This window comes from Arachis hypogaea, chromosome 1 (genome assembly GCF_003086295.3).
Source record: "Arachis hypogaea cultivar Tifrunner chromosome 1, arahy.Tifrunner.gnm2.J5K5, whole genome shotgun sequence".
Lineage (NCBI taxonomy): Eukaryota > Viridiplantae > Streptophyta > Magnoliopsida > Fabales > Fabaceae > Arachis > Arachis hypogaea.
In genome coordinates this window covers 48959921-48970017 of record NC_092036.1, presented here as the reverse complement: position 1 = coordinate 48970017, position 10097 = coordinate 48959921, and the positions used below count along the sequence as shown (strand labels likewise).

General features: G+C 39.1%; 1 non-coding gene across 1 annotated transcript; it reads right to left on the bottom strand.

Moving 5' to 3' along the window:
* Nucleotides 1–9124: 9124 nt before the first annotated feature.
* LOC112714961 (small nucleolar RNA R71) lies at nt 9125–9232 on the bottom strand. The gene has a single exon (XR_003159419.1). It is a non-coding gene; the product is annotated as a small nucleolar RNA R71 (small nucleolar RNA).
* Between the last annotated feature and the right edge of the window lie 865 nt (nt 9233–10097).

Genomic DNA, 10097 nt, shown 5'->3' with positions numbered 1-10097 from the left:
CGCTGGAGTTAAACGCACAAAATGGCACCAAAACTGGCGTTTAAACTCCAAGAAGAGCCTATGCACGTGAAATCTTCAATGCTCAGCCCAAACACACACCAAGTGGGCCCTGGAAGTGGATTTCTACACTATCTACACTTACTTACTCATTTTCTGTAAACCTAGTTTACTAGTTTAGTATAAATAGCACCTTTTACTATTGTATTCAGATCTTTAGATCATTTTTGAGGCTACCTTAGGATCACTTTTGATCTCTTGATCACGTTTTGGGGCTGGCCATTCGGCCATGCCTGGACCTTCATCACTTATTTATTTTCAACGATGGAGTTTCTACACCTCATAGATTAAGGTGTAGAGCTCTGCTGTTCCTCATGAATTAATGCAAAGTACTATTATTTCTCTGTTCAATTCATACTTATTCTTATTCTAAGATATTTACTTGTACTTCAACCTGATAGATGTGATGATCCGTGACACTCATCATCATCCTCCCTTATGAATGCGTGCCTGACAACCACCTCCGTTCTATCTGTAAGAGCTTGAGTGTGTATATCTTGGCCTCCTGGCTCACGACGTATGGTTGTCTCTCCTGACAATAGAGCCTTCCATTCCGTGATATCAGAGTCTTCGTGGTATAAGCTAGAATCAATTGGCAGCATTCTTGAGATCCGGAAAGTCTAAACCTTGTCTGTTGTATTCTGAGTAGGATCTGGGATGGGATGACTGTGACGCGCTTCAAACTTGTGACTGTTGGGCACAGTGACAGTGTGCGAAAGGATCGATGGATCTTATTCCGACATGATCGAGAACCGACAGCTGATTAGCCATGCGGGAAACCGTAGTGGACATGTTTTCACTGAGAGGACGGATGGTAGCCATTGACAACGGTGATCCACCAACATATAGCTTGCCATGGAAGGGAGTACGCAGGATTGGATGAGGACAATAGGAAAGCAGAGGCTCAGAGGGAACAAAGCATCTCCATACGCTTATCTGAAATTCCCACCAATGAATTGCATAAGTACCTCTATCCTATTTTATGTTTTATTTCTTTTAATTATCAAAACCTCATAACCATTTGAATCTGCCTGACTGAGATTTACAAGATGACCATAGCTTGCTTCAAGTTGACAATCTCCGTGGGATCGACCCTTACTCACGTAAGGTATTACATGGACGACCCAGTGCACTTGTTGGTTAGCTATGCGAAGTTGTGAAAAGTGTGAATCACGATTTCGTGTACTAGCATACCATTGAATTGATTCGAAAAATTATTTTCAAACTTGTTTGAATGATTCTTGTGGAACATAGAAGAGAGAAAGAATAAACAACCTTGTGAGTTGTTGAGCCATATTGTGTGGTTGCATATTTTAACCACAAATTTTGTTCTTGTGTGCTATGCTCCTATGATTGTGATCTTAGATTTGCTTGATTCTTTATTTCTGATGTTTGATGTTTTGAATGTATTTAGCATTATTGAGGCCATTTTTGAGTTAAAGTCACTCACCCACATAGCCGTACCCATTATATCTACCATTGTTAACTATCTTTGAGCCTTTTTAATCCCCTTTGGTTCTAATTGTTAGCACATCACATCCTTAAGCAGATAACCATGAATTGCATCTTTGATTGGCTTACGGTGATGTGTGTGTGGGGAATTTTTGGGAAGCATTGGTAGAGAAAAATTTTATTTTAGATATTCATTGAAAATTTTGGAAAATGGGTGCACATTCATATATCAATTTGCTTTAACCATATGCCATATGTCATAGGAAAAGAAAAAGAAACAGAAAAGAAAAAAAATGAAATGAAAAAAAATAATAAGATGGGGACAAACGTTATCCCAAAGAAAAAGGAAAAAAATTTTTTGAATAAGAAATACATATGTAGATTTGAATGAAAGAACATACATGAATGTGTGTAAAAAGAAAATGATAGAAGGTTAGGTTGCATTGTTGTTATTGGTTGATATAGGTTGAGTGAGATACTTGAGCTAATCAAATATCCGATTTCTTAGTCCATTTGGCCATATTATTCCTACCTTGACCTTAACCACATTACAACCCTCCAAAGACCTCATGATATTTGCATTCATGCATCATATATTTATTGATTGTTAGATGAAAAGCAAATCCTAGAAAGCATAATTAGGAGGAGACTTTAGTGATTAAACCCTAAATGCTGAGTGTTGAGAGTGTATACACACCTAGTGAGGGTTCAATCACTCAAATTCTATGTTTCCACACCACTTGTCATGCATTGAATTACTTCATTTTGATGAGTTGAATCAATTCTTTAGATTTTTATTGCATTGAATTACTTCCCTGCTTAGCCCTATATATTCATATACTTGCTTGGAAATTTTTTGGTATGTTTTCACCAAATTAATAGGACATTATAGTATAGATAGATATAGATAGTATTTAGTATACTTGCATGCATATAGATAGTTGCATTCAATAAGTTGTGACCCCTTGATCATTCTCATTGTTTGTGTTTAGTAGTGCACGAAACTGGCTCTGCAGAATTCACACAGATAGACCGGCAAGTATACCAAGTCGTCCAAGTAATACCTCAGGTGAGTGAGGGTCGATCCCACAGAGATTGTTAGTTTGAGCAAGCAGTGATTACCTTGCAGATCTTAGTTAGGTGGATAGAAATTATAGTTGTCACGAGAAAAAGCATAAAACAGAAGTATTCCCATATACATAAATCATTAGTATTAAGTTGGCCAAACTTGATACCATGAGGTATGCAATAGTAAACTAATAGCGTTAATCACTAGACAATCATGCATATAAAACATAAACTCTTGTCACCAAGACAAGTCTTAAGACATGACAGACACTGAGAGGATGCAATGAAGCATAGTTAGTCCACTCCCAAGGCTCTACAGGAAGGACTGCTCTAATACCATATTGTAACGTCCCGTCCAGCAAAATTACCTTGCTTAAGTCAGGGTATTTCTACTAGAAAGAACATTTACAAGTAATAATAATCACATAAATATTATTGATAATAATTCTTATACAAAAGAAACCAAATAAAACTCAAATACAATATACCAAACCTACCCCTCTATATGAAATAAAATCTCAAGGGACAACAGCGAGGGGACTCTACGAGACCAATTAAAACCATAAAGAAAACCTACTAATCGCTCGTAGCTTCAAATTGCATCTTCAAACCTGTGTCACTGAAAGGGTGGAAAATTTAGGGGTGAGAACCAAACCACATGTTCTCAGTAGAGGTAGAGAATGCCGTGAAAGTAAAGAATAAAACGTGATGAGCGGATAATTTATACGCTTTTTGGCATTGTTTTTAGTATGTTTTAGTTAGTTTTTGGTATATTTTTATTAGTTTTTAGTTAAAATTCACTTTTCTGGACTTTACTATGAGTTTGTGTGTTTTTCTGTGATTTCAGGTATTTTCTGGCTGAAATTGAGGGACCTGAGCAAATATCTGATCCAAAGGCTGAAAAGGACTGCAGATGCTGTTGGATTCTGACCTCCCTGCACTCGAAGTGGATTTTCTGGAGCTACAGAAACCCAATTGGCGCGCTCTCAACGGCGTTGGAAAGTAGACATCCTGGGCTTTCCAGCAATTTATAATAGTCTATACTTTGCCCGAGATTTGATGGCCCAAACCGGCGTTCCAAATCAGCTCAAAACTGCCCGGTGTTAAACGCCGGAACTGGCACAAGAATGGGAGTTAAACGCCCAAACTGGCACAAAAGCTGGCGTTTAACTCCAAGAAGAGTCTCTACACGAAAATGCTTCAATGCTCAACCCAAGCACACACCAAGTGGGCCCGGAAGTGAATGTTTATGTCATTTACTCATCTTTGTAAACCTTAGGCTACTAGTTCTTTATAAATAAGACCTTTTGCTATTGTATTTTCATCTTGGTAGCTATCTTTATTCTTATGCTATCTTAGATCATTGGGAGGCTGGCCTCACGGCCATGCGTAGACCTTGTTCTTATGTATTTTCAACGGTGGAGTTTCTACACACCATAGATTAAGGTGTGGAGCTCTGCTGTACCTCGAGTATTAATGCAATTACTATTGTTCTTCTATTCAATTCAGCTTGTTCTTATTCCAAGATATTCATTTGCACTGAAGAACATGATGAATGTGATGATTATGTGACACTCATAATCATTCTCACTTATGAACGAGTGCCTGACAACCACTTCTGTTCTACAAGCAAACAAGGCTTGAATGTTTATCTCTTGGATCCTTAATCGGAATCTTCGTGGTATAAGCTAGAACTGATGGCGACATTCAAGAGAATCCGGAAGATCTAAACCTTGTCTGTGGTATTCTGAGTAGGATTCAATGATTGAATGACTATGACGAGCTTCAAACTCGCGATTGTAGGGCGTTAGTGACAGACGCAAAAGAATCACTGGATTCTATTCCGACATGATCGAGAACCGACAGCTGAATAGCCATGCCGTGACAGGGTGCGTTGAACATTTTCACTGAGAGGATGGGAGGTAGCCACTGACAACGGTGAAACCCTACATACAGCTTGCCATGGAAAGGAGTAAGAAGGATTGGATGAAGACAGTAGGAAAGCAGAGAGACGGAAGGGACCAAGCATCTTCATACGCTTATCTGAAATTCCCACCAATGAATTACATAACTATCTCTATCTTTATCTTTATGTTTTATTCATACATCATCCATAACCATTTGAGTTTGCCTGACTAAGATTTACAAGGTGACCATAGCTTGCTTCATACCAACAATCTCTGTGGGAACGACCCTTACTCGCGTAAGGTTTATTACTTGGACGGCCCAGTACACTTGCTGGTTAGTTGTGCGAAGTTGTGATAAAGAGTTGAGATTGCAATTGTGCGTACCATGTTGATGGCACCATTGATGATCACAATTTCGCCCACCAAGTTTTTGGCGCCGTTGCCGGGGATTGTTCGAGTTTTCGGCAAGCTTTTGGTCCGGTAACATCAGTGCCAAATTTTTGATCCGGCAACAGCACCAAGTTTTTGGCGCCGTTGCCGGGGATTGTTTGAGTTTGGACAACTGACGGTTCATCTTGTTGCTTAGATTAGGTATTTTTCTTCAGAGTTCTTAAGAATGAATTCTAGTGTTTCAAGGTGATGTTCTTATCATCACCAAAGCTGATTGATTTTCATCAATTTAGCTCTTGAATGCAATGTCCTGCTGAAACTTGGCTAGCCATGTCTAATTCCTTTAGACTGAAGCTTTAGACTAACTGATGAGCGGATAATTTGTACGCTTTTTGGCATTGTTTTTAGTATGTTTTAGTTAGTTTTTAGTATATTTTTATTAGTTTTTAGTTAAAATTCACTTTTCTGGACTTTACTATGAGTTTGTGTGTTTTTCTGTGATTTCAGGTATTTTCTGGCTGAAATTGAGGGACCTGAGCAAAAATCTGATTCAGAGACTAAAAAGGACTGCAGATGCTGTTGGATTCTGACCTCCCTGCACTCGAAGTGGATTTTCTGGATCTACAGAAGCTCAATTGGCGCGCTCTCAACGGCGTTGGAAAGTAGACATCCTGGGCTTTCCAGCAATATATGATAGTCCATACTTTGCCCAAGATTTGATGGCCCAAACCGGCGTTCAAAGTCACCCCCAGGAATTCCAGCGTTAAACGCCGGAACTGGCACAAGAATGGGAGTTAAACGCCCAAACTGGCACCAAAGCTGGCGTTTAACTCCAAGAGGAGTCTCTACACGAAAATGCTTCAATGCTCAGCCCAAGCACACACCAAGTGGGCCCGGAAGTGGATTTTTATGTCATTTACTCATCTCTGTACACCCTAGGCTACTAGTTCTCTATAAGTAGGACCTTTTACTATTGTATTGAGATATCTGGGTAGTTATCTTTGTTTTGATGCTATCTTAGATCATTGGGAGGCTGGCCATTCGGCCATGCCTAGACCTTGTTCTTATGTATTTTCAACGGTGGAGTTTCTACACACCATAGATTAAGGTGTGGAGCTCTGCTGTACCTCGAGTATTAATGCAATTACTATTGTTTTTCTATTCAATTCCGCTTGTTCTTGTTCTAAGATATCACTTGTTCTTCAACTTGATGAATGTGATGATCCGTGACACTCATCATCATTCTCACCTATGAACGTGTGACTGACAACCACCTCCGTTCTACCTTCGATTGGGTGAATATCTCTTGGATTCCTGATACACGATGCATGGTTGATCGCCTGACAACCGAGTGCTCGCCTGACAAACAAGCCAGCCATTCCGTGAGATCAGAGTCTTCGTGGTATAGGCTAGAACTGATGGCGGCATTCAAGAGAATCCGGAAGGTCTAACCTTGTCTGTGGTATTCTGAGTAGGATTCAATGATTGAATGACTGTGACGTGCTTCAAACTCCTGAGGGCGGGGCGTTAGTGACAGACGCAAAAGAATCACTGGATTCTATTCCGGCCTGATCGAGAACCGACAGATGGATAGCCGTGCCGTGACAGGGTGCGTTGAACATTTCCACTGAGAGGATGGGAGGTAGCCACTGACAACGGTGAAACCCTTGCATAAGCTTGCCATGGAAAGGAGGAAGAAGGATTGGATGAAGACAGTAGGAAAGCAGATAGACGGAAGGGAAGGCATCTTCATACGCTTATCTGAAATTCCTACCAATGAATTACATAAGTATCTCTATGTTTATCTTTATGTTTTATGCGTTTATCACCATACCCATTTGAGTTTGCCTGACTAAGATTTACAAGGTGACCATTGCTTGCTTCATACCAACAATCTCTGTGGGATCGACCCTTACTCGCGTAAAGTTTATTACTTGGACGACCCAGTACACCTGCTGGTTAGTTGTGCGAAGTTGTGTTTATGCCATGGTATTGAACACCAAGTTTTTGGATTCATTACCGGGGATTATTTGATTTATGAAAAGTATTGATCACAATTTCGCATACCAAGTTTTTGGCGCCGTTGCCGGGGATTGTTCGAGTATGGACAACTGACGGTTCATCTTGTTGCTTAGATTAGGTATTTTTTTTTCGGAATTCTTGAAGATGAATTCTAGAGTTTCATGATGATTTGTTGAAGTCTGGCTGGCTGTGAAGCCATGTCTAATTTCATTGGACCGAGGTTTCAACTTATCATCACAAAAGCTTGTTGATCTCTATCAATCTTGCTTTTGGAGCAGTGATCTGCTAAGGCTTGGCTGGCCATTGGCCATGTCTAGTGTTTTGGACCGAAGCTTTCCTTGAAAGCTTGGCTGGCTGTGAAGCCATGTCTAATTCCTGGACCGGAGTCTTAGACTAGCATTGCACTGATTCCTGGAATTCTCATTAAGAATTTTGATACCTTTATTTTCTTTTTCCACTTAATTTTCGAAAAAAAGCACAAAAAAATTTACAAAGTCATAAAATCCAAAAATATTTCTTGTTTGAGTCTAGTGTCTCATGTTAAGTTTGGTGTCAATTGCATGCATTCATTCATGTGTCTTAGTGATCTTCAAGATGTTCTTGATGATTTCTTACTCTAATCTTTAAATTCTCTTGACTTGAGTGTTTTGTGTGTCTCATATGCATTCTCATTAGTGTCAGTAGTATACAAACTGCTAAGTTTGGTGTCTTGCATGCATTGTTATTTGATTCTTGTTGCATTTTGATTTTTCCTTATTATTAAAAATCCAAAAATATTTTTAATTTGTGTCTTCTCAAGTCAATAATACAGAGAATTGAAGATTCAGAACATACAGCAGAGGAATTACACAGAAAAAGCTGGGCGTTCAAAACGCCCAGTGAAGAAGGACAGACTGGCGTTTAAACGCCAGCCAGGGTACCTGGTTGGGCGTTTAACGCCCAAAAGGGTATAGTTTTGGGCGTTAAACGCCAGAATGTGCACCATTCTGGGCGTTTAACGCCAGGATGGCACAAGAGGGAAGATTTTGTTTTTAATGCAGATTTCTTTCAGTTTTCAAACTTTTTCAAAATCAAATCTTTTTCAAATCAAATCTTTTCAATCATATGTTTTCAAAATCAATTTCTTTCTATTTTTAAAAATACTTGCTATCAATTAATGATTTGATTCAACATTTCAAGTATGTTGCCTTTTCTGTTGAGAAAGGTTTAATGTTTGAATCATATCTTTTCTTCTTAGCCAAGTTTTTAATTTTCAAAATCAAATCTTTTTAAAATGTTTTTCAAATCATATCTTCTCAATCACATCTTTTTAAAACTAATCATATCTTCTTAACCACATATTTTTCAAAATAGTTTTCAATCAAATCTTTCTGATTTCTAATTTCAAAATCTTTTTCAAAAATCACTTGATTTCTTTTCCACTTTCATTTTCGAAAATCAATTAGTGTTTTTCAAAAATGTTTTCAAAATCTTTTACTTAATTTTCGAAAATTACTTCCCTTCTTCTCACATCCTTCTATTTATGGACTAACACTATTCCTTAATGCAAAATTCGAACTCCATCTTCTTTGATAAGTTCGAATTTTCTACTTCTGTCTTCTACTTTTCTTTTCCTCTGACACCTAAAGGAATCTCTATACTGTGACATAGAGGATTCCACATTTTCTTGTTCCCTTCTCTTTCTTATGAGCAGGAGCAAGGACAAAAGCATTCTTGTTGAGGCTGATCCTGAACCTGAAAGGACCTTGAAGAGAAAGCTAAGAGAAGCCAAAGCACAACTCTCTGTAGAGGACCTAACAGAAATCTTCAAAGAAGAAGAACCTATGGCAGCAGAAAACAACAACAATGCCAACAATGCAAGGAAGGTGCTGGGTGACTTTACTGCACCTACTCCCGACTTTTATGGGAGAAGCATCTCTATCCCTGCCATTGGAGCAAACAACTTTGAGCTTAAGCCTCAATTAGTTTCTCTAATGCAACAGAATTGCAAGTTCCATGGACTTCCATTAGAAGATCCTCATCAGTTTTTAGTTGAATTCTTGCAAATCTGTGACACTGTCAAGACTAATGGGGTTGACCCTGAGGTCTACAGACTTATGCTATTCCCTTTTGCTGTAAGAGACAGAGCTAGGACATGGTTGGACTCACAACCTAAAGAAAGCCTGGACTCTTGGGAAAAGCTAGTCAATGCCTTCTTGGCAAAGTTCTTTCCACCTCAAAAATTGAGTAAGCTTAGAGTGGAAGTCCAAACCTTCAGACAGAAGGAAGGAGAATCCCTCTATGAAGCTTGGGAAAGATACAAACAATTAATCAAAAAGTGCCCTTCTGATATGCTTTCTGAATGGAGCATCATAGGTATTTTCTATGATGGTCTCTCTGAACTATCCAAAATGTCTTTGGATAGCTCTGCTGGAGGATCTCTTCATCTGAAGAAGACGCCTAAAGAAGCTCAAGAGCTAATTGAAATGGTTGCAAATAACCAATTCATGTACACTTCTGAAAGAAATCCTGTGAACAATGGGACTAGTCAGAAGAAAGGAGTTCTTGAGATTGACACTCTGAATGCCATATTGGCTCAGAACAAAATATTGACTCAACAAGTCAATATGATTTCTCAAAGTCTGTCTGGAATGCAAAATGCACCAAGCAGTACTAAGGAGGCTTCATCTGAGGAAGAAGCTTATGATCCTGAGAACCCTTCAATGGAAGAGGTGAATTACATGGGAGAACCCTATGGAAACACCTATAACCCTTCATGGAGAAATCATCCAAATCTCTCATGGAAGGATCAACAGAGACCTCAACAAGGTTTCAACAACAATAATGGTGGAAGAAACAGGTTTAGCAATAGCAAGCCTTTTCCATCATCTTCTCAGCAACAGACAGAGAGTTCTAAGCAGAATAACTCTGACTTAGCAACCATGGTCTCTGATCTAATCAAAACCACTCAAAGTTTCATGACTGAAACAAGGTCTTCCATTAGAAATTTGGAGGGACAAGTGGGTCAGCTGAGCAAGAAAATTACTGAACTCCCTCCTAATACTCTTCCAAGCAATACAGAAGAAAATCCAAAAGGAGAGTGCAAGGCCATCAACATGGCCGAATTTTGGGAGGAAGGAGAGGCAGTGAACGCCACTGAGGAAGACCTCAATGGACGTCCATTGGCCTCCAATGAGTTCCCCAATGAGGAACCATGGGAAT